The following is a 26,225-nucleotide window of genomic DNA, read 5'->3' on the forward strand; positions in this document are numbered from 1 at the left end:
TTCCATCTCATGAAGCATGGTAGAGTGTTCTAGTCTCCGAATGGAGTCGTTGGTTCTAATCCCACTTCTGACACTAATTTTGTATTTTCGTTTGGCTACTCTTTTACTTATACGGTATCTTTGATCATGTACCATTATGATCATTATGATTAATCAAGTGTCAGGATGGCCGAGCGGTCTAAGGCGCCAGACTCAAGGTTCAATTCCTTCTCATGATGCATGGTAGAGTGTTCTGGTCTTCGATTGGAGGCGTGGGTTCGAATTCCACTTCTGACACTATTTTTGTATTTTCATTGGGCTACTCTTTCAACCCATACGCTATCTTTCATCATTTGCCCTTATGATCTTTATGATTCAGTAAGTGTCAGGATGGCCGAGCGGTCTAAGGCGCCAGACTCAAGGTTCAATTCCTTCTCGTCATGAATGGGAGAGTGTTCTGGTCTCCGAATAGAGGCGTGGGTTCGAATCCCACATCTGACACTATTTTTTGATTTTCTTTGGGCTACTCTTTCATCCCATACGCTATCTTTCATCATGTTCCCTTATGATCTTCAGGATTCAGAAAGTGTCAGGATGGCCGAGCGGTCTAAGGCGCCAGACTCAATGTTCAATTCCTTCTCGTCATGAATGGGAGAGTGTTCTGATCTCCGGATGGAGGCGTGGGTTCGAATCCCACTTCTGACACTATTTTTGTATTTTCTTTTGGCTTCTCTTTTACTCCAACGCTATCTATCCTTATGTGCCCTCACGATCTGTCTGTTTTATCAAGTGTGAGGATGGCGGAGTGGTCTAAGGCGTCAGACGCAAGTCTCAATTCCTTCTCATGATGCATGGTATAGTGTTCTAGTCACCGAAAGAAGGCGTTGGTTCGAATCCCACTTCTGAAACTAATTTTGTATTTTCTTTTGGCTACTCTTTTACTCAAACGGTATCTTTGATCATGTACCAATATGATCTTTATCATTAATAAAGTGTCAGGATGGCCGAGCGGTCTAAGGCGCCAGACTCAAGGTTCAATTCCTTCTCATGATGCATGGTAGAGTGTTCTGGTCTTCGATTGGAGGCGTGGGTTCGAATTCCCCTTGTGACACTATTTTTGTATTTTCATTGGGCTACTCTTTCAACCCATACGCTATCTTTCATCATTTGCCCTTTTGATCTTTAGATTAAGTAAGTGTCAGGATGGCTGAGCGGTCAAAGGCGCCAGACGCAAGGTTTAATTCCTTCTCATAATGCATGGGAGAGTGTTCTGGTCTCCGATTGGAGGCGTGGGTTCGAATCCCACTTCTGACACTATTTTTGTATTTTCATTGGGCTACTCTTTCAACCCATACGCTATCTTTCATCATGTGCCCTTATGATCTTTATGATTCAGTAAGTGTCAGGATGGCCGAGCGGTCAAAGGCGCCAGACTCAAGGTTTAATTCCTTCTCATAATACATGGGAGAGTGTTCTGGTCTCCGAATGGAGGCGTGAGTTCGAATCCCACTTTTGACACTATTTTTGTATTTTCATTGGGCTACTCTTCTAACCATATGCTATCTTTTATCATGTGCCGTTATGACCTTCATGATTCAGAAAGTGTCAGGATGGCCGAGCGGTCTAACGCCCCAGACTCAAGGTTCAATTCCTTTTCATGATGCATGGGAGAGTGTTCTGGTCTCCGAATGGAGGCGTGGGTTCGAATCCCACTTCTGACACTATTTTTTGTATTTTCATTGGGCTACTCTTTCAACCCATACGCTATCTATCCTTATATGCCATTACGATCTGTAAGTTTCATCAAGTGTCAGGTTGGCCGAGCGGTCTAAGGCGCCAGACTCAAGGTTCAATTCCTTCTCGTCATGAATGGGAGAGTGTTCTGGTCTCCGAATGGAGGCGTTGGTTCTAATCCCACTTCTGACACTATTTTTGTATTTTCTTTGGGCTACCCACACGCTATCTTTTATCATGTAGCATTATGAGCTTTATTATTACTCAAGTGTCAGGATGGCCGAGTGGTCTTAGGCGCCAGACTCAAGGTTCAATTCCTTTTCATGATGCATTGGAGAGTGTTCTGGTCTCCGAATTGAGGCATGGGTTCTAATCTTACTTCTGATACTATTTTTGTATTTTCTTTAGGCTTCTATCTTACTCCAACGCTATCTATCCTTATGTGCCATCACGATCTGTCTGTTTCATCAAGTGTGAGGATGGCGGAGTGGTCTAAGGCCTCAGACTCAAGTCTCAATTCCTTCTCATGATGCATGGAAGAGTGTTCTAGTCACCGAAAGAAGGCGTTGGTTCGAGTCCCACTTCTGACACTAATTTTGTATTTTCTTTTGGCTACTCTTTTACTCAAACGGTATCTTTGATCATGTACCATTATGATCTTTATGATTAATCAAGTGTCAGGATGGCCGAGCGGTCTAAGGCGCCAGACTCAAGGTTCAATTCCTTCTCTCGATGCATGGTAGAGTGTTCTGGTCTCCGATTGGAGGCGTGGATTCGAATACCAATTCTGACACTATTTTTGTATTTTCATCTGGCTACTCTTTCAATCCATACGCTATCTTTCATCATGTGCCCTTATGATCTTTATGATTCAGTAAGTGTCAGGATGGCCGAGCGGTCTAAGGCGCCAGACTCAAGGTTTAATTCCTTCTCATAATACATGGGAGAGTGTTCTGGTCTCCGAATGGAGGCGTGGGTTCGAATCCCACTTCTGACACTATTTTTGTATTTTCATTGGGCTACTCTTCTAACCCATACGCTATCATTTATCATGTGCCGTTATGATCTTCATGATTCAGAAAGTGTCAGGATGGCCGAGAGGTCTAAGGCGCCAGACTCAAGTCTCAATTCCTTCTCATGATGCATGGAAGTGTGTTTTAGTCTCCGAAAGAAGGCGTTGGTTCGAATCCCACTTCTGACACTAATTTTGTATTTTCTTTTGGCTACTCTTTTACTCAAACGGTATCTTTGATCATGTACCATTATGATCTTTATGATTAATCAAGTGTCAGGATGGCCGAGCGGTCTAAGGCGCCAGACTCAAGGTTCAATTACTTCTCATGATGCACGGTAGAGTGTTCTGGTCTCCGATTGGAGGCGTGGATTCGAATCCCACTTCTGACACTATTTTTGTATTTTCATTGGGCTACTCTTTCAATCCATACGCTATCTTTCATCATGTGCCCTTATGATCTTTATGATTCAGTAAGTGTCAGGATGGCCGAGCGGTCTAAGGCGCCAGACTCAAGGTTTAATTCCTTCTCATAATACATGGGAGAGTGTTCTGGTCTCCGAATGGAGGCGTGGGTTCGAATCCCACTTCTGACACTATTTTTGTATTTTCATTGGGCTACTCTTCTAACCCATACGCTATCATTCATCATGTGCCGTTATGATCTTCATGATTCAGAAAGTGTCAGGATGGCCGAGAGGTCTAAGGCGCCAGACTCAAGTCTCAATTCCTTCTCATGATGCATGGAAGTGTGTTTTAGTCTCCGAAAGAAGGCGTTGGTTCGAATCCCACTTCTGACACTAATTTTGTATTTTCTTTTGGCTACTCTTTTACTCAAACGGTATCTTTGATCATGTACCATTATGATCTTTATGATTAATCAAGTGTCAGGATGGCCGAGCGGTCTAAGGCGCCAGACTCAAGGTTCAATTACTTCTCATGATGCACGGTAGAGTGTTCTGGTCTCCGATTGGAGGCGTGGATTCGAATCCCACTTCTGACACTATTTTTGTATTTTCATTGGGCTACTCTTTCAATCCATACGCTATCTTTCATCATGTGCCCTTATGATCTTTATGATTCAGTAAGTGTCAGGATGGCCGAGCGGTCTAAGGCGCCAGACTCAAGGTTTAATTCCTTCTCATAATACATGGGAGAGTGTTCTGGTCTCCGAATGGAGGCGTGGGTTCGAATCCCACTTCTGACACTATTTTTGTATTTTCATTGGGCTACTCTTCTAACCCATACGCTATCTTTCATCATGTGCCGTTATGATCTTCATGATTCAGAAAGTGTCAGGATGGCCGAGATGTCTAAGGCGGCACACTCAAGGTACAATTCCTTTTCATGATGCATGGGAGAGTGTTCTGGTCTCCTAATGGAGGCGTGGGGTTCGAATCCCACTTTTGACACTATTTTTGTATTTTCATTGGGCTACTCTTTCAACCCATACGCTATCTATCCTTATGTGCCATTACGATCTGCAAGTTTCATCAAGTGTCAGGATGGCCGAGCGGTCAAAGGTGCCAGACTCAAGGTTTAATTCCTTCTCATAATACATGGGAGAGTGTTCTGGTCTCCGAATGGAGGCGTGGGTTCGAATCCCACTTCTGACACTATTTTTGTATTTTCATTGGGCTACTCTTCTAACCCATACGCTATCTTTCATCATGTGCCGTTATGATCTTCATGATTCAGAAAGTGTCAGGATGGCCGAGATGTCTAAGGCGGCACACTCAAGGTACAATTCCTTTTCATGATGCATGGGAGAGTGTTCTGGTCTCCTAATGGAGGCGTGGGGTTCGAATCCCACTTCTGACACTATTTTTGTATTTTTATTGGGCTACTCTTTCAACCCATACGCTATCTATCCTTATGTGCCATTACGATCTGTAAGTTTCATCAAGTGTCAGGATGGCGGAGCGGTCTAAGGCGCCAGACTCAAGGTTCAATTCCTTCTCGTCATGAATGGGAGATTGTTCTGGTCTCCGAATAGAGGCGTGGGTTCGAATCCCACTTCTGACACTATTTTTGTATTTTCTTTGTGCTACTCTTTTAACCCACACGCTATCTTTCATCATGTGCCCTTATGATCTTCATGATTCAGAAAGTGTCAGGATGGCGGAGCGGTCTAAGGCGCCAGACTCAAGGTTCAATTCATTCTAGTCATGAATGGGAGAGTGTTCTGGTTTCCGGATGGAGGCGTGTGTTCGAATCCCACTTCCGACACTATTTTTGTATTTTCATTGGGCTACTCTTCTAACCCATACGCTATCTTTCATCATGTGCCGTTATGATCTTCATGATTCAGAAAGTGTCAGGATGGCCGAGCGGTCTAAGGCGCCAGACTCAAGGTTCAATGCCTTCTCGTCATGAATGGGAGAGTGTTCAGGTCTCTGAATAGAGGCGTGGGTTCTAATCCCACATCTGACACTATTTTTGGATTTTCTTTGGGCTACTCTTTCAACCCATACGCTATCTTTCATCTTGTGCCCTTATGATCTTCATGATTGAGAAAGTGTCAGGATGGCCGAGCGGTCTAAGGCGCCAGACTCAAGGTTCAATTCCTGCTCGTCATGAATGGGAGAGTGTTCGGGTCTCCGGATGGAGGCGTGGGTTGGAATCCCACTTCTGACACTATTTTTGTATTTTCTTTTGGCTTCTCTTTTACTCCAACGCTATCTTTTATCATGTAGCATTATGAGCTTTATTATTACTCAAGTGTCAGGATGGCCGAGTGGTCTTAGGCGCCAGACTCAAGGTTCAATTCCTTCTCATGATGCATTGGAGAGTGTTCTGGTCTCCGAATTGAGGCATGGGTTCTAATCGTACTTCTGACAATTTTTGTATTTTCTTTTGGCTTCTATCTTACTCCAACGCTATCTATCCTTATGTGCCATCACGATCTGTCTGTTTTATCAAGTGTGTGGATGGCGGAGTGGTCTAAGACGCCAGACACAAGTCTCAATTCCTTCTCATGACGCATGGAAGTGTGTTCTAGTCTCCGAAAGAAAGCGTTGGTTTGAATCCCACTTCTGACACTAATTTTGTATTTTCTTTTGGCTACTCTTTTACTCAAACGGTATCTTTGATCATGTACCATTATGATCTTTATGATTAATCAAGTGTCAGGATGGCCGAGCGGTCTAAGGCGCCAGACTCAAGGTTCAACTCCTTTTCATGATACATGGGAGAGTGTTCTGGTCTCCTAATGGAGGCGTGGGTTCGAATCCCACTTCTGACACTATTTTTGTATTTTCATTCGGCTACTCTTTCAACCCATACGCTATCTTTCATCATGTGCCCTTATGATCTTTATGATTCAGTAAGTGTCAGGATGGCCGAGCGGTCTAAGGCGCCAGACTCAAGGTTTAATTCCTTCTCATAATACATGGGAGAGTGTTCTGGTCTCCGAATGGAGGCGTGGGTTCGAATCCCACTTCTGACACTATTTTTGTATTTTCATTGGGCTACTCTTCTAACACATACGCTATCTTTCATCATGTGCCGTTATGATCTTCATGATTCAGAATGTGTCAGGATGGCCAAGCGGTCTAAGGCGCCAGAATCAAGGTTCATTTCCTTTTTATGATGCATGGGAGATTGTTCTGGTCTCCGAATGGAGGCGTGGGTTTGAATCCCACTTCTGACACTATTTTTGGATTTTCATTGGGCTAATCTTTCAACCAATACGCTATCTTTTATCATGTAGCATTATGAGCTTTATTATTACTCAAGTGTCAGGATGGCTGAGCGGTCTAAGGCGCCAGACTCAAGGTTCAATGCCTTCTCGTCATGAATGGGAGAGTGTTCTGGTCTCCGAATGGAGGCGTGGGTTCGAATCCCACATCTGACACTATTTTTTGATTTTCTTTGGGCTACTCTTTCAACCCATACGCTATCTTTCATCTTGTGCCCTTATGATCTTCATGATTGAGAAAGTGTCAGGATGGCCGAGCGGTCTAAGGCGCCAGACTCAAGGTTCAATTCCTTCTCGTCATGAATGGGAGAGTGTTCTGGTCTCCGGATGGAGGCGTGGGTTCGAATCCCACTTCGGACACTATTTTTGTATTTTCTTTTGGCTACTCTTTTACTCAAACGCTATTTATCCTTATGTGCCATCACGATCTGTCTGTTTAATCAAGTGTGAGGATAGCGGAGTGGTCTAAAGGGCCAGACTCAAGGCTCAATTCCATCTCATGAAGCATGGTAGAGTGTTCTAGTCTCCGAATGGAGTCGTTGGTTCTAATCCCACTTCTGACACTAATTTTGTATTTTCGTTTGGCTACTCTTTTACTTATACGGTATCTTTGATCATGTACCATTATGATCATTATGATTAATCAAGAGTCAGGATGGCCGAGCGGTCTAAGGCGCCAGACTCAAGGTTCAATTCCTTCTCATGATGCATGGTAGAGTGTTCTGGTCTTCGATTGGAGGCGTGGGTTCGAATTCCACTTCTGACACTATTTTTGTATTTTCATTGGGCTACTCTTTCAACCCATACGCTATCTTTCATCATTTGCCCTTATGATCTTTATGATTCAGTAAGTGTCAGGATGGCCGAGCGGTCTAAGGCGCCAGACTCAAGGTTCAATTCCTTCTCGTCATGAATGGGAGAGTGTTCTGGTCTCCGAATAGAGGCGTGGGTTCGAATCCCACATCTGACACTATTTTTTGATTTTCTTTGGGCTACTCTTTCATCCCATACGCTATCTTTCATCATGTTCCCTTATGATCTTCAGGATTCAGAAAGTGTCAGGATGGCCGAGCGGTCTAAGGCGCCAGACTCAATGTTCAATTCCTTCTCGTCATGAATGGGAGAGTGTTCTGATCTCCGGATGGAGGCGTGGGTTCGAATCCCACTTCTGACACTATTTTTGTATTTTCTTTTGGCTTCTCTTTTACTCCAACGCTATCTATCCTTATGTGCCCTCACGATCTGTCTGTTTTATCAAGTGTGAGGATGGCGGAGTGGTCTAAGGCGTCAGACGCAAGTCTCAATTCCTTCTCATGATGCATGGTATAGTGTTCTAGTCACCGAAAGAAGGCGTTGGTTCGAATCCCACTTCTGAAACTAATTTTGTATTTTCTTTTGGCTACTCTTTTACTCAAACGGTATCTTTGATCATGTACCAATATGATCTTTATCATTAATCAAGTGTCAGGATGGCCGAGCGGTCTAAGGCGCCAGACTCAAGGTTCAATTCCTTCTCATGATGCATGGTAGAGTGTTCTGGTCTTCGATTGGAGGCGTGGGTTCGAATTCCCCTTGTGACACTATTTTTGTATTTTCATTGGGCTACTCTTTCAACCCATACGCTATCTTTCATCATTTGCCCTTTTGATCTTTAGATTAAGTAAGTGTCAGGATGGCTGAGCGGTCAAAGGCGCCAGACGCAAGGTTTAATTCCTTCTCATAATGCATGGGAGAGTGTTCTGGTCTCCGATTGGAGGCGTGGGTTCGAATCCCACTTCTGACACTATTTTTGTATTTTCATTGGGCTACTCTTTCAACCCATACGCTATCTTTCATCATGTGCCCTTATGATCTTTATGATTCAGTAAGTGTCAGGATGGCCGAGCGGTCAAAGGCGCCAGACTCAAGGTTTAATTCCTTCTCATAATACATGGGAGAGTGTTCTGGTCTCCGAATGGAGGCGTGGGTTCGAATCCCACTTTTGACACTATTTTTGTATTTTCATTGGGCTACTCTTCTAACCATATGCTATCTTTTATCATGTGCCGTTATGACCTTCATGATTCAGAAAGTGTCAGGATGGCCGAGCGGTCTAACGCCCCAGACTCAAGGTTCAATTCCTTTTCATGATGCATGGGAGAGTGTTCTGGTCTCCGAATGGAGGCGTGGGTTCGAATCCCACTTCTGACACTATTTTTGTATTTTCATTGGGCTACTCTTTCAACCCATACGCTATCTATCCTTATATGCCATTACGATCTGTAAGTTTCATCAAGTGTCAGGTTGGCCGAGCGGTCTAAGGCGCCAGACTCAAGGTTCAATTCCTTCTCGTCATGAATGGGAGAGTGTTCTGGTCTCCGAATGGAGGCGTTGGTTCTAATCCCACTTCTGACACTATTTTTGTATTTTCTTTGGGCTACCCACACGCTATCTTTTATCATGTAGCATTATGAGCTTTATTATTACTCAAGTGTCAGGATGGCCGAGTGGTCTTAGGCGCCAGACTCAAGGTTCAATTCCTTTTCATGATGCATTGGAGAGTGTTCTGGTCTCCGAATTGAGGCATGGGTTCTAATCTTACTTCTGATACTATTTTTGTATTTTCTTTAGGCTTCTATCTTACTCCAACGCTATCTATCCTTATGTGCCATCACGATCTGTCTGTTTCATCAAGTGTGAGGATGGCGGAGTGGTCTAAGGCCTCAGACTCAAGTCTCAATTCCTTCTCATGATGCATGGAAGAGTGTTCTAGTCACCGAAAGAAGGCGTTGGTTCGAGTCCCACTTCTGACACTAATTTTGTATTTTCTTTTGGCTACTCTTTTACTCAAACGGTATCTTTGATCATGTACCATTATGATCTTTATGATTAATCAAGTGTCAGGATGGCCGAGCGGTCTAAGGCGCCAGACTCAAGGTTCAATTCCTTCTCTCGATGCATGGTAGAGTGTTCTGGTCTCCGATTGGAGGCGTGGATTCGAATACCAATTCTGACACTATTTTTGTATTTTCATCTGGCTACTCTTTCAATCCATACGCTATCTTTCATCATGTGCCCTTATGATCTTTATGATTCAGTAAGTGTCAGGATGGCCGAGCGGTCTAAGGCGCCAGACTCAAGGTTTAATTCCTTCTCATAATACATGGGAGAGTGTTCTGGTCTCCGAATGGAGGCGTGGGTTCGAATCCCACTTCTGACACTATTTTTGTATTTTCATTGGGCTACTCTTCTAACCCATACGCTATCATTCATCATGTGCCGTTATGATCTTCATGATTCAGAAAGTGTCAGGATGGCCGAGAGGTCTAAGGCGCCAGACTCAAGTCTCAATTCCTTCTCATGATGCATGGAAGTGTGTTTTAGTCTCCGAAAGAAGGCGTTTGTTCGAATCCCACTTCTGACACTAATTTTGTATTTTCTTTTGGCTACTCTTTTACTCAAACGGTATCTTTGATCATGTACCATTATGATCTTTATGATTAATCAAGTGTCAGGATGGCCGAGCGGTCTAAGGCGCCAGACTCAAGGTTCAATTACTTCTCATGATGCACGGTAGAGTGTTCTGGTCTCCGATTGGAGGCGTGGATTCGAATCCCACTTCTGACACTATTTTTGTATTTTCATTGGGCTACTCTTTCAATCCATACGCTATCTTTCATCATGTGCCCTTATGATCTTTATGATTCAGTAAGTGTCAGGATGGCCGAGCGGTCTAAGGCGCCAGACTCAAGGTTTAATTCCTTCTCATAATACATGGGAGAGTGTTCTGGTCTCCGAATGGAGGCGTGGGTTCGAATCCCACTTCTGACACTATTTTTGTATTTTCATTGGGCTACTCTTCTAACCCATACGCTATCATTCATCATGTGCCGTTATGATCTTCATGATTCAGAAAGTGTCAGGATGGCCGAGAGGTCTAAGGCGCCAGACTCAAGTCTCAATTCCTTCTCATGATGCATGGAAGTGTGTTTTAGTCTCCGAAAGAAGGCGTTGGTTCGAATCCCACTTCTGACACTAATTTTGTATTTTCTTTTGGCTACTCTTTTACTCAAACGGTATCTTTGATCATGTACCATTATGATCTTTATGATTAATCAAGTGTCAGGATGGCCGAGCGGTCTAAGGCGCCAGACTCAAGGTTCAATTACTTCTCATGATGCACGGTAGAGTGTTCTGGTCTCCGATTGGAGGCGTGGGTTCGAATCCCACATCTGACACTATTTTTTGATTTTCTTTGGGCTACTCTTTCAACCCATACGCTATCTTTCATCTTGTGCCCTTATGATCTTCATGATTGAGAAAGTGTCAGGATGGCCGAGCGGTCTAAGGCGCCAGACTCAAGGTTCAATTCCTTCTCGTCATGAATGGGAGAGTGTTCTGGTCTCCGGATGGAGGCGTGGGTTCGAATCCCACTTCGGACACTATTTTTGTATTTTCTTTTGGCTACTCTTTTACTCAAACGCTATGTATCCTTATGTGCCATCACGATCTGTCTGTTTAATCAAGTGTGAGGATAGCGGAGTGGTCTAAAGGGCCAGACTCAAGGCTCAATTCCATCTCATGAAGCATGGTAGAGTGTTCTAGTCTCCGAATGGAGTCGTTGGTTCTAATCCCACTTCTGACACTAATTTTGTATTTTCGTTTGGCTACTCTTTTACTTATACGGTATCTTTGATCATGTACCATTATGATCATTATGATTAATCAAGAGTCAGGATGGCCGAGCGGTCTAAGGCGCCAGACTCAAGGTTCAATTCCTTCTCATGATGCATGGTAGAGTGTTCTGGTCTTCGATTGGAGGCGTGGGTTCGAATTCCACTTCTGACACTATTTTTGTATTTTCATTGGGCTACTCTTTCAACCAATACGCTATCTTTCATCATTTGCCCTTATGATCTTTATGATTCAGTAAGTGTCAGGATGGCCGAGCGGTCTAAGGCGCCAGACTCAAGGTTCAATTCCTTCTCGTCATGAATGGGAGAGTGTTCTGGTCTCCGAATAGAGGCGTGGGTTCGAATCCCACATCTGACACTATTTTTTGATTTTCTTTGGGCTACTCTTTCATCCCATACGCTATCTTTCATCATGTTCCCTTATGATCTTCAGGATTCAGAAAGTGTCAGGATGGCCGAGCGGTCTAAGGCGCCAGACTCAATTTTCAATTCCTTCTCGTCATGAATGGGAGAGTGTTCTGATCTCCGGATGGAGGCGTGGGTTCGAATCCCACTTCTGACACTATTTTTGTATTTTCTTTTGGCTTCTCTTTTACTCCAACGCTATCTATCCTTATGTGCCCTCACGATCTGTCTGTTTTATCAAGTGTGAGGATGGCGGAGTGGTCTAAGGCGTCAGACGCAAGTCTCAATTCCTTCTCATGATGCATGGTATAGTGTTCTAGTCACCGAAAGAAGGCGTTGGTTCGAATCCCACTTCTGAAACTAATTTTGTATTTTCTTTTGGCTACTCTTTTACTCAAACGGTATCTTTGATCATGTACCAATATGATCTTTATCATTAATCAAGTGTCAGGATGGCCGAGCGGTCTAAGGCGCCAGACTCAAGGTTCAATTCCTTCTCATGATGCATGGTAGAGTGTTCTGGTCTTCGATTGGAGGCGTGGGTTCGAATTCCCCTTGTGACACTATTTTTGTATTTTCATTGGGCTACTCTTTCAACCCATACGCTATCTTTCATCATTTGCCCTTTTGATCTTTAGATTAAGTAAGTGTCAGGATGGCTGAGCGGTCAAAGGCGCCAGACGCAAGGTTTAATTCCTTCTCATAATGCATGGGAGAGTGTTCTGGTCTCCGATTGGAGGCGTGGGTTCGAATCCCACTTCTGACACTATTTTTGTATTTTCATTGGGCTACTCTTTCAACCCATACGCTATCTTTCATCATGTGCCCTTATGATCTTTATGATTCAGTAAGTGTCAGGATGGCCGAGCGGTCAAAGGCGCCAGACTCAAGGTTTAATTCCTTCTCATAATACATGGGAGAGTGTTCTGGTCTCCGAATGGAGGCGTGGGTTCGAATCCCACTTTTGAAACTATTTTTGTATTTTCATTGGGCTACTCTTCTAACCATATGCTATCTTTTATCATGTGCCGTTATGACCTTCATGATTCAGAAAGTGTCAGGATGGCCGAGCGGTCTAACGCCCCAGACTCAAGGTTCAATTCCTTTTCATGATGCATGGGAGAGTGTTCTGGTCTCCGAATGGAGGCGTGGGTTCGAATCCCACTTCTGACACTATTTTTGTATTTTCATTGGGCTACTCTTTCAACCCATACGCTATCTATCCTTATATGCCATTACGATCTGTAAGTTTCATCAAGTGTCAGGTTGGCCGAGCGGTCTAAGGCGCCAGACTCAAGGTTCAATTCCTTCTCGTCATGAATGGGAGAGTGTTCTGGTCTCCGAATGGAGGCGTTGGTTCTAATCCCACTTCTGACACTATTTTTGTATTTTCTTTGGGCTAACCACACGCTATCTTTTATCATGTAGCATTATGAGCTTTATTATTACTCAAGTGTCAGGATGGCCGAGTGGTCTTAGGCGCCAGACTCAAGGTTCAATTCCTTTTCATAATGCATTGGAGAGTGTTCTGGTCTCCGAATTGAGGCATGGGTTCTAATCTTACTTCTGATACTATTTTTGTATTTTTTTTAGGCTTCTATCTTACTCCAACGCTATCTATCCTTATGTGCCATCACGATCTGTCTGTTTCATCAAGTGTGAGGATGGCGGAGTGGTCTAAGGCCTCAGACTCAAGTCTCAATTCCTTCTCATGATGCATGGAAGAGTGTTCTAGTCACCGAAAGAAGGCGTTGGTTCGAGTCCCACTTCTGACACTAATTTTGTATTTTCTTTTGGCTACTCTTTTACTCAAACGGTATCTTTGATCATGTACCATTATGATCTTTATGATTAATCAAGTGTCAGGATGGCCGAGCGGTCTAAGGCGCCAGACTCAAGGTTCAATTCCATCTCTCGATGCATGGTAGAGTGTTCTGGTCTCCGATTGGAGGCGTGGATTCGAATACCAATTCTGACACTATTTTTGTATTTTCATCTGGCTACTCTTTCAATCCATACGCTATCTTTCATCATGTGCCCTTATGATCTTTATGATTCAGTAAGTGTCAGGATGGCCGAGCGGTCTAAGGCGCCAGACTCAAGGTTTAATTCCTTCTCATAATACATGGGAGAGTGTTTTAGTCTCCGAAAGAAGGCGTTGGTTCGAATCCCACTTCTGACACTAATTTTGTATTTTCTTTTGGCTACTCTTTTACTCAAACGGTATCTTTGATCATGTACCATTATGATCTTTATGATTAATCAAGTGTCAGGATGGCCGAGCGGTCTAAGGCGCCAGACTCAAGGTTCAATTCCTTCTCGTCATGAATGGGAGATTGTTCTGGTCTCCGAATAGAGGCGTGGGTTCGAATCCCACTTCTGACACTATTTTTGTATTTTCTTTGTGCTACTCTTTTAACCCACACGCTATCTTTCATCATGTGCCCTTATGATCTTCATGATTCAGAAAGTGTCAGGATGGCGGAGCGGTCTAAGGCGCCAGACTCAAGGTTCAATTCATTCTAGTCATGAATGGGAGAGTGTTCTGGTTTCCGGATGGAGGCGTGTGTTCGAATTCCACTTCTGACACTATTTTTGTATTTTCTTTTGGCTTCTCTTTTACTCCAACGCTATCTATCCTTATGTGCCATCACGATCTGTCTGTTTTATCAAGTGTGAGGATGGCGGAGTGGTCAAAGGCCACAGACTCAAGTCTCAATTTCTTCTCATGATGCATGGTATAGTGTTCTAGTCTCCAAAAGAAGGCGTTGGTTCGAATCCCACTTCTGACACTAATTTTGTATTTTCTTTTGGCTACTCTTTTACTCAAACGGTATCTTTGATCATGTACCATTATGATCTTTATGATTAATCAAGTGTCAGGATGGCCGAGCGGTCTAAGGCGCCAGACTCAAGGTTCAACTCCTTTTCATGATGCATGGGAGAGTGTTCTGGTCTCCTAATGGAGGCGTGGGCTCGAATCCCACTTCTGACACTATTTTTGTATTTTCATTGGGCTACTCTTTCAACCCATACGCTATCTTTCATCATGTGCCCTTATGATCTTTATGATTCTGTAAGTGTCAGGATGGCCGAGCGGTCTAAGGCGCCAGACTCAAGGTTTAATTCCTTCTCATAATACATGGGAGAGTGTTCTGGTCTCCGAATGGAGGCGTGGGTTCGAATCCCACTTCTGACACTATTTTTGTATTTTAATTGGGCTACTCTTCTAACCCATACGCTATCTTTCATCATGTGCCGTTATGATCTTCATGATTCAGAAAGTGTCAGGATGGCCAAGCGGTCTAAGGCGCCAGACTCAAGGTTCAATTCCTTTTTATGATGCATGGGAGAGTGTTCTCGTCTCCGAATGGAGGCGTGGGTTTGAATCCCACTTCTGACACTATTTTTGAATTTTCATTGGGCTACTCTTTCAACCAATACGCTATCTTTTATCATGTACCATTATGAGCTTTATTATTACTCAAGTGTCAGGATGGCCGAGCGGTCTAAGGCGCCAGACTCAAGGTTCAATGCCTTCTCGTCATGAATGGGAGAGTGTTCTGGTCTCCGAATAGAGGCGTGGGTTCGAATCCCACATCTGACACCATTTTTGGATTTTCTTTGGGCTACTCTTTCAACCCATACGCTATCTTTCATCTTGTGCCCTTATGATCTTCATGATTTAGAAAGTGCCAGGACGGCCGAGCGGTCTAAGGCGGCGGACTCAAGGTGTAATTCCTTCTCGTCATGAATGGGAGAGTGTTCTGGTCTCCGGATGGAGGCGTGGGTTCGAAACCCACTTCTGACACTATTTTTGTATTTTCTTTTGGCTTCTCTTTTATTCCAACGCTATCTATCCTTATGTGCCATCACGATCTGTCATTTTTATAAAATGTGAGGATGGCGGACTGGTCTAAGGCGCCAGACTCAAGTCTCAATTCCTTCTCATGATGCATGGTATAGTGTTCTAGTCTCCAAAAGAAGGCGTTGATTCGAATCCCACTTCTGACACTAATTTTGTATTTTCTTTTGGCTACTCTTCTACTTATACGGTATCTTTGATCATGTACCATTATGTTCTTTATGATTAATCAAGTGTCCGGATGGCCGAGTTGTCTAAGGCGCCAGACTCAAGGTTCAACTCCTTCTCATGATGCATGGGAGAGTGTTCTGGTCTCCGAATGGAGGCGTGGGTTGGAATCCGACTTCTGACAGTATTTTTGTATTTTCGTTGGGCGACTTGTTTAAACCACAGGCTATCTTTCATCATGTGCCATTATGATATTTATGATTCCTCAAGTGTCAGGATGGCCGAGCGGTCTAAGGCGCAAGACTCAAGGTTTAATTCCTTCTCATAATACATGGGAGAGTGTTCTGGTCTCCGAATGGAGGCGTTGATTCGAATCCCACTTCTGACACTATTTTTGTATTTTCTTTGGGCTACCCACACGCTATCTTTTATCATGTTGCATTATGAAATTTATGATTCAGTAAGTGTCAGGATGGCCGAGCGGTCTAAGGCGCCACACTCAAGGTTCAATTCCTTTTCACGATGCATGGGAAAGTGTTCTGGTCTCCGGATGGAGGCGTGGGTTCGAATCCCACTTCTGACACTATTTTTGTATTTTCTTTGTGCTACTCTTTTAACCCACACGCTATCTTTTATCATGTAGCATTATGAGCTTTATTATTACGCAAGTGTCAGGATGGCCGAGTGGTCTTAGGCGCCACACTCAAGGTTCAATTCCTTTTCACGATGCATGGGAGAGTGTTCTGGTCTCCGGATGGAGGCGTGGGTTCGAATCCCACTTCTGACACTATTTTTGTATTTTCTTTGTGCTACTCTTTTAACCCACACGCTATCTTTTATCATGTAGCATTATGAGCTTTATTATTACGCAAGTGTCAGGATGGCCGAGTGGTCTTAGGCGCCATACTCAAGGTTCAATTCCTTCTCATGATGTATGGAAGTGTGTTCTGGACTCCGAATTGAGGCATGGGTTCTAATCTTACTTCTGACACTATTTTTGTATTTCCTTTTGGCTTCTATCTTACTCCAACGCTATCTATCCTTATGTGCCATCACGATCTGTCTGTTTCATCAAGTGTGAGGATGGCGGAGTGGTCTAAGGCGCCAGACTCAAGTCTCAATTCCTTCTCATGATGCATGGAAGTGTGTTCTAGTCTCCGAAAGAAGGCGTTGGTTCGAATCCCACTTCTGACACTAATTTTGTATTTTCTTTTGGCTACTCTTTTACTCAAACGGTATCTCTGATCATGTACCATTATGATCTTTTATGATTAATCAAGTGTCAGGATGGCCGAGCGGTCTAAGGCGCCAGACTCAAGGTTCAATTCCTTCTCATGATGCACGGTAGAGTGTTCTGGTCTCCGAATGGAGGCGTGGGTTCGAATCCCACTTCTGACATTATTTTTGTATTTTCATTGGGCTACTCTTCTAACTAATACGCTATCTTTCATCATGTGCCGTTATGATCTTCATGATTCAGAAAGTGTCAGGATGGCCGAGATGTCTAAGGCGGCACACTCAAGGTACAATTCCTTTTCATGATGCATGGGAGAGTGTTCTGGTCTCCTAATGGAGGCGTGGGTTCGAATCCCACTTCTGACACTATTTTTGTATTTTTATTGGGCTACTCTTTCAACCCATACGCTATCTATCCTTATGTGCCATTACGATCTGTAAGTTTCATCAAGTGTCAGGATGGCCGAGCGGTCTAAGGCGCCAGACTCAAGGTTCAATTCCTTCTCGTCATGAATGGGAGATTGTTCTGGTCTCCGAATAGAGGCGTGGGTTCGAATCCCACTTCTGACACTATTTTTGTATTTTCTTTGTGCTACTCTTTTAACCCACACGCTATCTTTCATCATGTGCCCTTATGATCTTCATGATTCAGAAAGTGTCAGGATGGCGGAGCGGTCTAAGGCGCCAGACTCAAGGTTCAATTCCTTCTCTTCATGAATGGGAGAGTGTTCTGGTTTCCGGATGGAGGCGTATGTTCGAATTCCACTTCTGACACTATTTTTGTATTTTCTTTTGGCTTCTCTTTTACTCCAACGCTATCTATCCTTATGTGCCATCACGATCTGTCTGTTTTATCAAGTGTGAGGATGGCGGAGTGGTCAAAGGCCACAGACTCAAGTCTCAATTTCTTCTCATGATGCATGGTATAGTGTTCTAGTCTCCAAAAGAAGGCGTTGGTTCGAATCCCACTTCTGACACTAATTTTGTATTTTCTTTTGGCTACTCTTTTACTCAAACGGTATCTTTGATCATGTACCATTATGATCTTTATGATTAATCAAGTGTCAGGATGGCCGAGCGGTCTAAGGCGCCAGACTCAAGGTTCAACTCCTTTTCATGATGCATGGGAGAGTGTTCTGGTCTCCTAATGGAGGCGTGGGCTCGAATCCCACTTCTGACACTATTTTTGTATTTTCATTGGGCTACTCTTTCAACCCATACGCTATCTTTCATTATGTGCCCTTATGATCTTTATGATTCAGTAAGTGTTAGGATGGCCGAGCGGTCTAAGGCGCCAGACTCAAGGTTTAATTCCTTCTCATAATACATGGGAGAGTGTTCTGGTCTCCGAATGGAGGCGTGGGTTCGAATCCCACTTCTGACACTATTTTTGTATTTTAATTGGGCTACTCTTCTAACCCATACGCTATCTTTCATCATGTGCCGTTATGATCTTCATGATTCAGAAAGTGTCAGGATGGCCAAGCGGTCTAAGGCGCCAGACTCAAGGTTCAATTCCTTTTTATGATGCATGGGAGAGTGTTCTGGTCTCCGAATGGAGGCGTGGGTTTGAATCCCACTTCTGACACTATTTTTGTATTTTCATTGGGCTACTCTTTCAACCAATACGCTATCTTTTATCATGTAGCATTATGAGCTTTATTATTACTCAAGTGTCAGGATGGCCGAGCGGTCTATGGCGCCAGACTCAAGGTTCAATGCCTTCTCGTCATGAATGGGAGAGTGTTCTGGTCTCCGAATAGAGGCGTGGGTTCGAATCCCACATCTGACACTATTTTTGGATTTTCTTTGGGCTACTCTTTCAACCCATACGCTATCTTTCATCTTGTGCCCTTATGATCTTCATGATTTAGAAAGTTTCAGGACGGCCGAGCGGTCTAAGGCGCCGGACTCAAGGTGTAATTCCTTCTCGTCATGAATGGGAGAGTGTTCTGGTCTCCGGATGGAGGCGTGGGTTCGAAACCCACTTCTGACACTATTTTTGTATTTTCTTTTGGCTTTTCTTTTACTCCAACGCTATCTATCCTTATGTGCCATCACAATCTGTCTGTTTTATAAAGTGTGAGGATGGCGGACTGGTCTAAGGCGCCAGACTCAAGTCTCAATTCCTTCTCATGATGCATGGTATAGTGTTCTAGTCTCCAAAAGAAGGCGTTGATTCAAATCCCACTTCTGACACTAATTTTGTATTTTCTTTTGGCTACTCTTTTACTTATACGGTATCTTTGATCATGTACCATTATGTTCTTTATGATTAATCAAGTGTCCGGATGGCCGAGTTGTCTAAGGCGCCAGACTCAAGGTTCAACTCCTTCTCATGATGCATGGGAGAGTGTTCTGGTCTCCGAATGGAGGCGTGGGTTGGAATCCGACTTCTGACAGTATTTTTGTATTTTCGTTGGGCTACTCGTTTAAACCACAGGCTATCTTTCATCATGTGCCATTATGATATTTATGATTCCTCAAGTGTCAGGATGGCCGAGCGGTCTAAGCCGCCCGACTCAAGGTTTAATTCCTTCTCATAATACATGGGAGAGTGTTCGGGTCTCCGAATGAAGGCGTGGGTTCGAATCCCACTTCCGACACTATTTTTGTATTTTCATTGGGCTACTCTTCTAACCCATACGCTATCTTTCATCATGTGCCGTTATGATCTTCATGATTCAGAAAGTGTCAGGATGGCCGAGCGGTCTAAGGCGCCAGACTCAAGGTTCAATGCCTTCTCGTCATGAATGGGAGAGTGTTCAGGTCTCCGAATAGAGGCGTGGGTTCTAATCCCACATCTGACACTATTTTTGGATTTTCTTTGGGCTACTCTTTCAACCCATACGCTATCTTTCATCTTGTGCCCTTATGATCTTCATGATTGAGAAAGTGTCAGGATGGCCGAGCGGTCTAAGGCGCCAGACTCAAGGTTCAATTCCTGTTCGTCATGAATGGGAGAGTGTTCGGGTCTCCGGATGGAGGCGTGGGTTGGAATCCCACTTCTGACACTATTTTTGTATTTTCTTTTGGCTTCTCTTTTACTCCAACGCTATCTTTTATCATGTAGCATTATGAGCTTTATTATTACTCAAGTGTCAGGATGGCCGAGTGGTCTTAGGCGCCAGACTCAAGGTTCAATTCCTTCTCATGATGCATTGGAGAGTGTTCTGGTCTCCGAATTGAGGCATGGGTTCTAATCGTACTTCTGACAATTTTTGTATTTTCTTTTGGCTTCTATCTTACTCCAACGCTATCTATCCTTATGTGCCATCACGATCTGTCTGTTTTATCAAGTGTGTGGATGGCGGAGTGGTCTAAGACGCCAGACACAAGTCTCAATTCCTTCTCATGACGCATGGAAGTGTGTTCTAGTCTCCGAAAGAAAGCGTTGGTTTGAATCCCACTTCTGACACTAATTTTGTATTTTCTTTTGGCTACTCTTTTACTCAAACGGTATCTTTGATCATGTACCATTATGATCTTTATGATTAATCAAGTGTCAGGATGGCCGAGCGGTCTAAGGCGCCAGACTCAAGGTTCAATTCATTCTAGTCATGAATGGGAGAGTGTTCTGGTTTCCGGATGGAGGCGTGTGTTCGAATTCCACTTCTGACACTATTTTTGTATTTTCTTTTGGCTTCTCTTTTACTCCAACGCTATCTATCCTTATGTGCCATCACGATCTGTCTGTTTTATCAAGTGTGAGGATGGCGGAGTGGTCAAAGGCCACAGACTCAAGTCTCAATTTCTTCTCATGATGCATGGTATAGTGTTCTAGTCTCCAAAAGAAGGCGTTGGTTCGAATCCCACTTCTGACACTAATTTTGTATTTTCTTTTGGCTACTCTTTTACTCAAACGGTATCTTTGATCATGTACCATTATGATCTTTATGATTAATCAAGTGTCAGGATGGCCGAGCGGTCTAAGGCGCCAGACTCAAGGTTCAACTCCTTTTCATGATGCATGGGAGAGTGTTCTGGTCTCCTAATGGAGGCGTGGGCTCGAATCCCACTTCTGACACTATTTTTGTATTTTCATTGGGCTACTCTTTCAACCCATACGCTATCTTTCATCATGTGCCCTTATGATCTTTATGATTCTGTAAGTGTCAGGATGGCCGAGCGGTCTAAGGCGCCAGACTCAAGGTTTAATTCCTTCTCATAATACATGGGAGAGTGTTCTGGTCTCCGAATGGAGGCGTGGGTTCGAATCCCACTTCTGACACTATTTTTGTATTTTAATTGGGCTACTCTTCTAACCCATACGCTATCTTTCATCATGTGCCGTTATGATCTTCATGATTCAGAAAGTGTCAGGATGGCCAAGCGGTCTAAGGCGCCAGACTCAAGGTTCAATTCCTTTTTATGATGCATGGGAGAGTGTTCTCGTCTCCGAATGGAGGCGTGGGTTTTAATCCCACTTCTGACACTATTTTTGAATTTTCATTGGGCTACTCTTTCAACCAATACGCTATCTTTTATCATGTAGCATTATGAGCTTTATTATTACTCAAGTGTCAGGATGGCCGAGCGGTCTAAGGCGCCAGACTCAAGGTTCAATGCCTTCTCGTCATGAATGGGAGAGTGTTCTGGTCTCCGAATAGAGGCGTGGGTTCGAATCCCACATCTGACACCATTTTTGGATTTTCTTTGGGCTACTCTTTCAACCCATACGCTATCTTTCATCTTGTGCCCTTATGATCTTCATGATTTAGAAAGTGCCAGGACGGCCGAGCGGTCTAAGGCGGCGGACTCAAGGTGTAATTCCTTCTCGTCATGAATGGGAGAGTGTTCTGGTCTCCGGATGGAGGCGTGGGTTCGAAACCCACTTCTGACACTATTTTTGTATTTTCTTTTGGCTTCTCTTTTATTCCAACGCTATCTATCCTTATGTGCCATCACGATCTGTCATTTTTATAAAATGTGAGGATGGCGGACTGGTCTAAGGCGCCAGACTCAAGTCTCAATTCCTTCTCATGATGCATGGTATAGTGTTCTAGTCTCCAAAAGAAGGCGTTGATTCGAATCCCACTTCTGACACTAATTTTGTATTTTCTTTTGGCTACTCTTCTACTTATACGGTATCTTTGATCATGTACCATTATGTTCTTTATGATTAATCAAGTGTCCGGATGGCCGAGTTGTCTAAGGCGCCAGACTCAAGGTTCAACTCCTTCTCATGATGCATGGGAGAGTGTTCTGGTCTCCGAATGGAGGCGTGGGTTGGAATCCGACTTCTGACAGTATTTTTGTATTTTCGTTGGGCGACTTGTTTAAACCACAGGCTATCTTTCATCATGTGCCATTATGATATTTATGATTCCTCAAGTGTCAGGATGGCCGAGCGGTCTAAGGCGCCAGACTCAAGGTTTAATTCCTTCTCATAATACATGGGAGAGTGTTCTGGTCTCCGAATGGAGGCGTTGATTCGAATCCCACTTCTGACACTATTTTTGTATTTTCTTTGGGCTACCCACACGCTATCTTTTATCATGTTGCATTATGAAATTTATGATTCAGTAAGTGTCAGGATGGCCGAGCGGTCTAAGGCGCCACACTCAAGGTTCAATTCCTTTTCACGATGCATGGGAGAGTGTTCTGGTCTCCGGATGGAGGCGTGGGTTCGAATCCCACTTCTGACACTATTTTTGTATTTTCTTTGTGCTACTCTTTTAACCCACACGCTATCTTTTATCATGTAGCATTATGAGCTTTATTATTACGCAAGTGTCAGGATGGCCGAGTGGTCTTAGGCGCCACACTCAAGGTTCAATTCCTTTTCACGATGCATGGGAGAGTGTTCTGGTCTCCGGATGGAGGCGTGGGTTCGAATCCCACTTCTGACACTATTTTTGTATTTTCTTTGTGCTACTCTTTTAACCCACACGCTATCTTTTATCATGTAGCATTATGAGCTTTATTATTACGCAAGTGTCAGGATGGCCGAGTGGTCTTAGGCGCCATACTCAAGGTTCAATTCCTTCTCATGATGCATGGAAGTGTGTTCTGGACTCCGAATTGAGGCATGGGTTCTAATCTTACTTCTGACACTATTTTTGTATTTCCTTTTGGCTTCTATCTTACTCCAACGCTATCTATCCTTATGTGCCATCACGATCTGTCTGTTTCATCAAGTGTGAGGATGGCGGAGTGGTCTAAGGCGCCAGACTCAAGTCTCAATTCCTTCTCATGATGCATGGAAGTGTGTTCTAGTCTCCGAAAGAAGGCGTTGGTTCGAATCCCACTTCTGACACTAATTTTGTATTTTCTTTTGGCTACTCTTTTACTCAAACGGTATCTCTGATCATGTACCATTATGATCTTTTATGATTAATCAAGTGTCAGGATGGCCGAGCGGTCTAAGGCGCCAGACTCAAGGTTCAATTCCTTCTCATGATGCACGGTAGAGTGTTCTGGTCTCCGAATGGAGGCGTGGGTTCGAATCCCACTTCTGACATTATTTTTGTATTTTCATTGGGCTACTCTTCTAACTAATACGCTATCTTTCATCATGTGCCGTTATGATCTTCATGATTCAGAAAGTGTCAGGATGGCCGAGATGTCTAAGGCGGCACACTCAAGGTACAATTCCTTTTCATGATGCATGGGAGAGTGTTCTGGTCTCCTAATGGAGGCGTGGGTTCGAATCCCACTTCTGACACTATTTTTGTATTTTTATTGGGCTACTCTTTCAACCCATACGCTATCTATCCTTATGTGCCATTACGATCTGTAAGTTTCATCAAGTGTCAGGATGGCCGAGCGGTCTAAGGCGCCAGACTCAAGGTTCAATTCCTTCTCGTCATGAATGGGAGATTGTTCTGGTCTCCGAATAGAGGCGTGGGTTCGAATCCCACTTCTGACACTATTTTTGTATTTTCTTTGTGCTACTCTTTTAACCCACACGCTATCTTTCATCATGTGCCCTTATGATCTTCATGATTCAGAAAGTGTCAGGATGGCGGAGCGGTCTAAGGCGCCAGACTCAAGGTTCAATTCCTTCTCTTCATGAATGGGAGAGTGTTCTGGTTTCCGGATGGAGGCGTATGTTCGAATTCCACTTCTGACACTATTTTTGTATTTTCTTTTGGCTTCTCTTTTACTCCAACGCTATCTATCCTTATGTGCCATCACGATCTGTCTGTTTTATCAAGTGTGAGGATGGCGGAGTGGTCAAAGGCCACAGACTCAAGTCTCAATTTCTTCTCATGATGCATGGTATAGTGTTCTAGTCTCCAAAAGAAGGCGTTGGTTCGAATCCCACTTCTGACACTAATTTTGTATTTTCTTTTGGCTACTCTTTTACTCAAACGGTATCTTTGATCATGTACCATTATGATCTTTATGATTAATCAAGTGTCAGGATGGCCGAGCGGTCTAAGGCGCCAGACTCAAGGTTCAACTCCTTTTCATGATGCATGGGAGAGTGTTCTGGTCTCCTAATGGAGGCGTGGGCTCGAATCCCACTTCTGACACTATTTTTGTATTTTCATTGGGCTACTCTTTCAACCCATACGCTATCTTTCATTATGTGCCCTTATGATCTTTATGATTCAGTAAGTGTTAGGATGGCCGAGCGGTCTAAGGCGCCAGACTCAAGGTTTAATTCCTTCTCATAATACATGGGAGAGTGTTCTGGTCTCCGAATGGAGGCGTGGGTTCGAATCCCACTTCTGACACTATTTTTGTATTTTAATTGGGCTACTCTTCTAACCCATACGCTATCTTTCATCATGTGCCGTTATGATCTTCATGATTCAGAAAGTGTCAGGATGGCCAAGCGGTCTAAGGCGCCAGACTCAAGGTTCAATTCCTTTTTATGATGCATGGGAGAGTGTTCTGGTCTCCGAATGGAGGCGTGGGTTTGAATCCCACTTCTGACACTATTTTTGTATTTTCATTGGGCTACTCTTTCAACCAATACGCTATCTTTTATCATGTAGCATTATGAGCTTTATTATTACTCAAGTGTCAGGATGGCCGAGCGGTCTATGGCGCCAGACTCAAGGTTCAATGCCTTCTCGTCATGAATGGGAGAGTGTTCTGGTCTCCGAATAGAGGCGTGGGTTCGAATCCCACATCTGACACTATTTTTGGATTTTCTTTGGGCTACTCTTTCAACCCATACGCTATCTTTCATCTTGTGCCCTTATGATCTTCATGATTTAGAAAGTTTCAGGACGGCCGAGCGGTCTAAGGCGCCGGACTCAAGGTGTAATTCCTTCTCGTCATGAATGGGAGAGTGTTCTGGTCTCCGGATGGAGGCGTGGGTTCGAAACCCACTTCTGACACTATTTTTGTATTTTCTTTTGGCTTTTCTTTTACTCCAACGCTATCTATCCTTATGTGCCATCACAATCTGTCTGTTTTATAAAGTGTGAGGATGGCGGACTGGTCTAAGGCGCCAGACTCAAGTCTCAATTCCTTCTCATGATGCATGGTATAGTGTTCTAGTCTCCAAAAGAAGGCGTTGATTCAAATCCCACTTCTGACACTAATTTTGTATTTTCTTTTGGCTACTCTTTTACTTATACGGTATCTTTGATCATGTACCATTATGTTCTTTATGATTAATCAAGTGTCCGGATGGCCGAGTTGTCTAAGGCGCCAGACTCAAGGTTCAACTCCTTCTCATGATGCATGGGAGAGTGTTCTGGTCTCCGAATGGAGGCGTGGGTTGGAATCCGACTTCTGACAGTATTTTTGTATTTTCGTTGGGCTACTCGTTTAAACCACAGGCTATCTTTCATCATGTGCCATTATGATATTTATGATTCCTCAAGTGTCAGGATGGCCGAGCGGTCTAAGCCGCCCGACTCAAGGTTTAATTCCTTCTCATAATACATGGGAGAGTGTTCGGGTCTCCGAATGAAGGCGTGGGTTCGAATCCCACTTCCGACACTATTTTTGTATTTTCATTGGGCTACTCTTCTAACCCATACGCTATCTTTCATCATGTGCCGTTATGATCTTCATGATTCAGAAAGTGTCAGGATGGCCGAGCGGTCTAAGGCGCCAGACTCAAGGTTCAATGCCTTCTCGTCATGAATGGGAGAGTGTTCAGGTCTCCGAATAGAGGCGTGGGTTCTAATCCCACATCTGACACTATTTTTGGATTTTCTTTGGGCTACTCTTTCAACCCATACGCTATCTTTCATCTTGTGCCCTTATGATCTTCATGATTGAGAAAGTGTCAGGATGGCCGAGCGGTCTAAGGCGCCAGACTCAAGGTTCAATTCCTGTTCGTCATGAATGGGAGAGTGTTCGGGTCTCCGGATGGAGGCGTGGGTTGGAATCCCACTTCTGACACTATTTTTGTATTTTCTTTTGGCTTCTCTTTTACTCCAACGCTATCTTTTATCATGTAGCATTATGAGCTTTATTATTACTCAAGTGTCAGGATGGCCGAGTGGTCTTAGGCGCCAGACTCAAGGTTCAATTCCTTCT

At 43.8% G+C, this 26,225-nt stretch overlaps 57 non-coding genes across 57 annotated transcripts; all 57 read left to right on the top strand.

The window, feature by feature from the left end:
- The first annotated feature begins 159 nt into the window (after positions 1-159).
- On the top strand, positions 160-276 carry Trnal-caa. The gene is made up of 2 exons: positions 160-197; positions 231-276. It is a non-coding gene; the product is annotated as a tRNA-Leu (tRNA).
- Positions 277-363: 87 nt separating this feature from the next.
- Positions 364-480, top strand: Trnal-caa. Its single transcript has 2 exons — positions 364-401; positions 435-480. It is a non-coding gene; the product is annotated as a tRNA-Leu (tRNA).
- Positions 481-567: 87 nt separating this feature from the next.
- Trnal-caa lies at positions 568-684 on the top strand. Its single transcript has 2 exons — positions 568-605; positions 639-684. It is a non-coding gene; the product is annotated as a tRNA-Leu (tRNA).
- A 492-nt stretch (positions 685-1,176) lies between these two features.
- Positions 1,177-1,293, top strand: Trnal-caa. Its single transcript has 2 exons — positions 1,177-1,214; positions 1,248-1,293. It is a non-coding gene; the product is annotated as a tRNA-Leu (tRNA).
- An 87-nt stretch (positions 1,294-1,380) lies between these two features.
- On the top strand, positions 1,381-1,497 carry Trnal-caa. Its single transcript has 2 exons — positions 1,381-1,418; positions 1,452-1,497. It is a non-coding gene; the product is annotated as a tRNA-Leu (tRNA).
- An 86-nt stretch (positions 1,498-1,583) lies between these two features.
- Trnal-caa lies at positions 1,584-1,700 on the top strand. Its single transcript has 2 exons — positions 1,584-1,621; positions 1,655-1,700. It is a non-coding gene; the product is annotated as a tRNA-Leu (tRNA).
- An 893-nt stretch (positions 1,701-2,593) lies between these two features.
- On the top strand, positions 2,594-2,710 carry Trnal-caa. Its single transcript has 2 exons — positions 2,594-2,631; positions 2,665-2,710. It is a non-coding gene; the product is annotated as a tRNA-Leu (tRNA).
- A 290-nt stretch (positions 2,711-3,000) lies between these two features.
- On the top strand, positions 3,001-3,117 carry Trnal-caa. Its single transcript has 2 exons — positions 3,001-3,038; positions 3,072-3,117. It is a non-coding gene; the product is annotated as a tRNA-Leu (tRNA).
- An 87-nt stretch (positions 3,118-3,204) lies between these two features.
- Trnal-caa lies at positions 3,205-3,321 on the top strand. Its single transcript has 2 exons — positions 3,205-3,242; positions 3,276-3,321. It is a non-coding gene; the product is annotated as a tRNA-Leu (tRNA).
- Positions 3,322-3,611: 290 nt separating this feature from the next.
- On the top strand, positions 3,612-3,728 carry Trnal-caa. Its single transcript has 2 exons — positions 3,612-3,649; positions 3,683-3,728. It is a non-coding gene; the product is annotated as a tRNA-Leu (tRNA).
- An 87-nt stretch (positions 3,729-3,815) lies between these two features.
- Trnal-caa lies at positions 3,816-3,932 on the top strand. Its single transcript has 2 exons — positions 3,816-3,853; positions 3,887-3,932. It is a non-coding gene; the product is annotated as a tRNA-Leu (tRNA).
- Positions 3,933-4,224: 292 nt separating this feature from the next.
- Trnal-caa lies at positions 4,225-4,341 on the top strand. Its single transcript has 2 exons — positions 4,225-4,262; positions 4,296-4,341. It is a non-coding gene; the product is annotated as a tRNA-Leu (tRNA).
- Positions 4,342-4,633: 292 nt separating this feature from the next.
- On the top strand, positions 4,634-4,750 carry Trnal-caa. Its single transcript has 2 exons — positions 4,634-4,671; positions 4,705-4,750. It is a non-coding gene; the product is annotated as a tRNA-Leu (tRNA).
- Positions 4,751-5,852: 1,102 nt separating this feature from the next.
- On the top strand, positions 5,853-5,969 carry Trnal-caa. Its single transcript has 2 exons — positions 5,853-5,890; positions 5,924-5,969. It is a non-coding gene; the product is annotated as a tRNA-Leu (tRNA).
- Positions 5,970-6,056: 87 nt separating this feature from the next.
- Positions 6,057-6,173, top strand: Trnal-caa. Its single transcript has 2 exons — positions 6,057-6,094; positions 6,128-6,173. It is a non-coding gene; the product is annotated as a tRNA-Leu (tRNA).
- Positions 6,174-6,464: 291 nt separating this feature from the next.
- Trnal-caa lies at positions 6,465-6,581 on the top strand. The gene is made up of 2 exons: positions 6,465-6,502; positions 6,536-6,581. It is a non-coding gene; the product is annotated as a tRNA-Leu (tRNA).
- Positions 6,582-6,668: 87 nt separating this feature from the next.
- On the top strand, positions 6,669-6,785 carry Trnal-caa. The gene is made up of 2 exons: positions 6,669-6,706; positions 6,740-6,785. It is a non-coding gene; the product is annotated as a tRNA-Leu (tRNA).
- A 289-nt stretch (positions 6,786-7,074) lies between these two features.
- On the top strand, positions 7,075-7,191 carry Trnal-caa. The gene is made up of 2 exons: positions 7,075-7,112; positions 7,146-7,191. It is a non-coding gene; the product is annotated as a tRNA-Leu (tRNA).
- Positions 7,192-7,278: 87 nt separating this feature from the next.
- Positions 7,279-7,395, top strand: Trnal-caa. The gene is made up of 2 exons: positions 7,279-7,316; positions 7,350-7,395. It is a non-coding gene; the product is annotated as a tRNA-Leu (tRNA).
- Positions 7,396-7,482: 87 nt separating this feature from the next.
- Positions 7,483-7,599, top strand: Trnal-caa. Its single transcript has 2 exons — positions 7,483-7,520; positions 7,554-7,599. It is a non-coding gene; the product is annotated as a tRNA-Leu (tRNA).
- Positions 7,600-8,091: 492 nt separating this feature from the next.
- Positions 8,092-8,208, top strand: Trnal-caa. Its single transcript has 2 exons — positions 8,092-8,129; positions 8,163-8,208. It is a non-coding gene; the product is annotated as a tRNA-Leu (tRNA).
- Positions 8,209-8,295: 87 nt separating this feature from the next.
- Positions 8,296-8,412, top strand: Trnal-caa. Its single transcript has 2 exons — positions 8,296-8,333; positions 8,367-8,412. It is a non-coding gene; the product is annotated as a tRNA-Leu (tRNA).
- An 86-nt stretch (positions 8,413-8,498) lies between these two features.
- Trnal-caa lies at positions 8,499-8,615 on the top strand. The gene is made up of 2 exons: positions 8,499-8,536; positions 8,570-8,615. It is a non-coding gene; the product is annotated as a tRNA-Leu (tRNA).
- Positions 8,616-9,507: 892 nt separating this feature from the next.
- On the top strand, positions 9,508-9,624 carry Trnal-caa. The gene is made up of 2 exons: positions 9,508-9,545; positions 9,579-9,624. It is a non-coding gene; the product is annotated as a tRNA-Leu (tRNA).
- A 290-nt stretch (positions 9,625-9,914) lies between these two features.
- Trnal-caa lies at positions 9,915-10,031 on the top strand. Its single transcript has 2 exons — positions 9,915-9,952; positions 9,986-10,031. It is a non-coding gene; the product is annotated as a tRNA-Leu (tRNA).
- An 87-nt stretch (positions 10,032-10,118) lies between these two features.
- Positions 10,119-10,235, top strand: Trnal-caa. The gene is made up of 2 exons: positions 10,119-10,156; positions 10,190-10,235. It is a non-coding gene; the product is annotated as a tRNA-Leu (tRNA).
- Positions 10,236-10,525: 290 nt separating this feature from the next.
- On the top strand, positions 10,526-10,642 carry Trnal-caa. Its single transcript has 2 exons — positions 10,526-10,563; positions 10,597-10,642. It is a non-coding gene; the product is annotated as a tRNA-Leu (tRNA).
- An 87-nt stretch (positions 10,643-10,729) lies between these two features.
- Trnal-caa lies at positions 10,730-10,846 on the top strand. The gene is made up of 2 exons: positions 10,730-10,767; positions 10,801-10,846. It is a non-coding gene; the product is annotated as a tRNA-Leu (tRNA).
- A 289-nt stretch (positions 10,847-11,135) lies between these two features.
- Trnal-caa lies at positions 11,136-11,252 on the top strand. Its single transcript has 2 exons — positions 11,136-11,173; positions 11,207-11,252. It is a non-coding gene; the product is annotated as a tRNA-Leu (tRNA).
- Positions 11,253-11,339: 87 nt separating this feature from the next.
- On the top strand, positions 11,340-11,456 carry Trnal-caa. The gene is made up of 2 exons: positions 11,340-11,377; positions 11,411-11,456. It is a non-coding gene; the product is annotated as a tRNA-Leu (tRNA).
- Positions 11,457-11,543: 87 nt separating this feature from the next.
- Trnal-caa lies at positions 11,544-11,660 on the top strand. The gene is made up of 2 exons: positions 11,544-11,581; positions 11,615-11,660. It is a non-coding gene; the product is annotated as a tRNA-Leu (tRNA).
- Positions 11,661-12,152: 492 nt separating this feature from the next.
- Trnal-caa lies at positions 12,153-12,269 on the top strand. Its single transcript has 2 exons — positions 12,153-12,190; positions 12,224-12,269. It is a non-coding gene; the product is annotated as a tRNA-Leu (tRNA).
- Positions 12,270-12,356: 87 nt separating this feature from the next.
- Positions 12,357-12,473, top strand: Trnal-caa. Its single transcript has 2 exons — positions 12,357-12,394; positions 12,428-12,473. It is a non-coding gene; the product is annotated as a tRNA-Leu (tRNA).
- An 86-nt stretch (positions 12,474-12,559) lies between these two features.
- On the top strand, positions 12,560-12,676 carry Trnal-caa. The gene is made up of 2 exons: positions 12,560-12,597; positions 12,631-12,676. It is a non-coding gene; the product is annotated as a tRNA-Leu (tRNA).
- Positions 12,677-13,771: 1,095 nt separating this feature from the next.
- Trnal-caa lies at positions 13,772-13,888 on the top strand. Its single transcript has 2 exons — positions 13,772-13,809; positions 13,843-13,888. It is a non-coding gene; the product is annotated as a tRNA-Leu (tRNA).
- A 493-nt stretch (positions 13,889-14,381) lies between these two features.
- Trnal-caa lies at positions 14,382-14,498 on the top strand. Its single transcript has 2 exons — positions 14,382-14,419; positions 14,453-14,498. It is a non-coding gene; the product is annotated as a tRNA-Leu (tRNA).
- An 87-nt stretch (positions 14,499-14,585) lies between these two features.
- Trnal-caa lies at positions 14,586-14,702 on the top strand. The gene is made up of 2 exons: positions 14,586-14,623; positions 14,657-14,702. It is a non-coding gene; the product is annotated as a tRNA-Leu (tRNA).
- Positions 14,703-14,993: 291 nt separating this feature from the next.
- Positions 14,994-15,110, top strand: Trnal-caa. The gene is made up of 2 exons: positions 14,994-15,031; positions 15,065-15,110. It is a non-coding gene; the product is annotated as a tRNA-Leu (tRNA).
- An 892-nt stretch (positions 15,111-16,002) lies between these two features.
- Positions 16,003-16,119, top strand: Trnal-caa. Its single transcript has 2 exons — positions 16,003-16,040; positions 16,074-16,119. It is a non-coding gene; the product is annotated as a tRNA-Leu (tRNA).
- An 87-nt stretch (positions 16,120-16,206) lies between these two features.
- Trnal-caa lies at positions 16,207-16,323 on the top strand. The gene is made up of 2 exons: positions 16,207-16,244; positions 16,278-16,323. It is a non-coding gene; the product is annotated as a tRNA-Leu (tRNA).
- A 494-nt stretch (positions 16,324-16,817) lies between these two features.
- Positions 16,818-16,934, top strand: Trnal-caa. Its single transcript has 2 exons — positions 16,818-16,855; positions 16,889-16,934. It is a non-coding gene; the product is annotated as a tRNA-Leu (tRNA).
- A 291-nt stretch (positions 16,935-17,225) lies between these two features.
- On the top strand, positions 17,226-17,342 carry Trnal-caa. The gene is made up of 2 exons: positions 17,226-17,263; positions 17,297-17,342. It is a non-coding gene; the product is annotated as a tRNA-Leu (tRNA).
- Positions 17,343-17,835: 493 nt separating this feature from the next.
- Positions 17,836-17,952, top strand: Trnal-caa. The gene is made up of 2 exons: positions 17,836-17,873; positions 17,907-17,952. It is a non-coding gene; the product is annotated as a tRNA-Leu (tRNA).
- An 87-nt stretch (positions 17,953-18,039) lies between these two features.
- On the top strand, positions 18,040-18,156 carry Trnal-caa. Its single transcript has 2 exons — positions 18,040-18,077; positions 18,111-18,156. It is a non-coding gene; the product is annotated as a tRNA-Leu (tRNA).
- Positions 18,157-18,243: 87 nt separating this feature from the next.
- Trnal-caa lies at positions 18,244-18,360 on the top strand. Its single transcript has 2 exons — positions 18,244-18,281; positions 18,315-18,360. It is a non-coding gene; the product is annotated as a tRNA-Leu (tRNA).
- A 901-nt stretch (positions 18,361-19,261) lies between these two features.
- On the top strand, positions 19,262-19,378 carry Trnal-caa. Its single transcript has 2 exons — positions 19,262-19,299; positions 19,333-19,378. It is a non-coding gene; the product is annotated as a tRNA-Leu (tRNA).
- A 1,304-nt stretch (positions 19,379-20,682) lies between these two features.
- Positions 20,683-20,799, top strand: Trnal-caa. The gene is made up of 2 exons: positions 20,683-20,720; positions 20,754-20,799. It is a non-coding gene; the product is annotated as a tRNA-Leu (tRNA).
- An 87-nt stretch (positions 20,800-20,886) lies between these two features.
- On the top strand, positions 20,887-21,003 carry Trnal-caa. Its single transcript has 2 exons — positions 20,887-20,924; positions 20,958-21,003. It is a non-coding gene; the product is annotated as a tRNA-Leu (tRNA).
- A 291-nt stretch (positions 21,004-21,294) lies between these two features.
- Trnal-caa lies at positions 21,295-21,411 on the top strand. Its single transcript has 2 exons — positions 21,295-21,332; positions 21,366-21,411. It is a non-coding gene; the product is annotated as a tRNA-Leu (tRNA).
- Positions 21,412-22,303: 892 nt separating this feature from the next.
- Trnal-caa lies at positions 22,304-22,420 on the top strand. The gene is made up of 2 exons: positions 22,304-22,341; positions 22,375-22,420. It is a non-coding gene; the product is annotated as a tRNA-Leu (tRNA).
- Positions 22,421-22,507: 87 nt separating this feature from the next.
- On the top strand, positions 22,508-22,624 carry Trnal-caa. The gene is made up of 2 exons: positions 22,508-22,545; positions 22,579-22,624. It is a non-coding gene; the product is annotated as a tRNA-Leu (tRNA).
- A 494-nt stretch (positions 22,625-23,118) lies between these two features.
- Trnal-caa lies at positions 23,119-23,235 on the top strand. Its single transcript has 2 exons — positions 23,119-23,156; positions 23,190-23,235. It is a non-coding gene; the product is annotated as a tRNA-Leu (tRNA).
- Positions 23,236-23,526: 291 nt separating this feature from the next.
- On the top strand, positions 23,527-23,643 carry Trnal-caa. The gene is made up of 2 exons: positions 23,527-23,564; positions 23,598-23,643. It is a non-coding gene; the product is annotated as a tRNA-Leu (tRNA).
- Positions 23,644-24,136: 493 nt separating this feature from the next.
- Positions 24,137-24,253, top strand: Trnal-caa. Its single transcript has 2 exons — positions 24,137-24,174; positions 24,208-24,253. It is a non-coding gene; the product is annotated as a tRNA-Leu (tRNA).
- Positions 24,254-24,340: 87 nt separating this feature from the next.
- On the top strand, positions 24,341-24,457 carry Trnal-caa. Its single transcript has 2 exons — positions 24,341-24,378; positions 24,412-24,457. It is a non-coding gene; the product is annotated as a tRNA-Leu (tRNA).
- Positions 24,458-24,544: 87 nt separating this feature from the next.
- Trnal-caa lies at positions 24,545-24,661 on the top strand. The gene is made up of 2 exons: positions 24,545-24,582; positions 24,616-24,661. It is a non-coding gene; the product is annotated as a tRNA-Leu (tRNA).
- A 901-nt stretch (positions 24,662-25,562) lies between these two features.
- On the top strand, positions 25,563-25,679 carry Trnal-caa. The gene is made up of 2 exons: positions 25,563-25,600; positions 25,634-25,679. It is a non-coding gene; the product is annotated as a tRNA-Leu (tRNA).
- The last annotated feature ends 546 nt before the right edge of the window (positions 25,680-26,225 follow it).

The sequence above is a fragment of the Nematostella vectensis genome, chromosome 11 (assembly GCF_932526225.1).
Source record: "Nematostella vectensis chromosome 11, jaNemVect1.1, whole genome shotgun sequence".
NCBI classification, from domain to species: Eukaryota; Metazoa; Cnidaria; class Anthozoa; order Actiniaria; family Edwardsiidae; genus Nematostella; species Nematostella vectensis.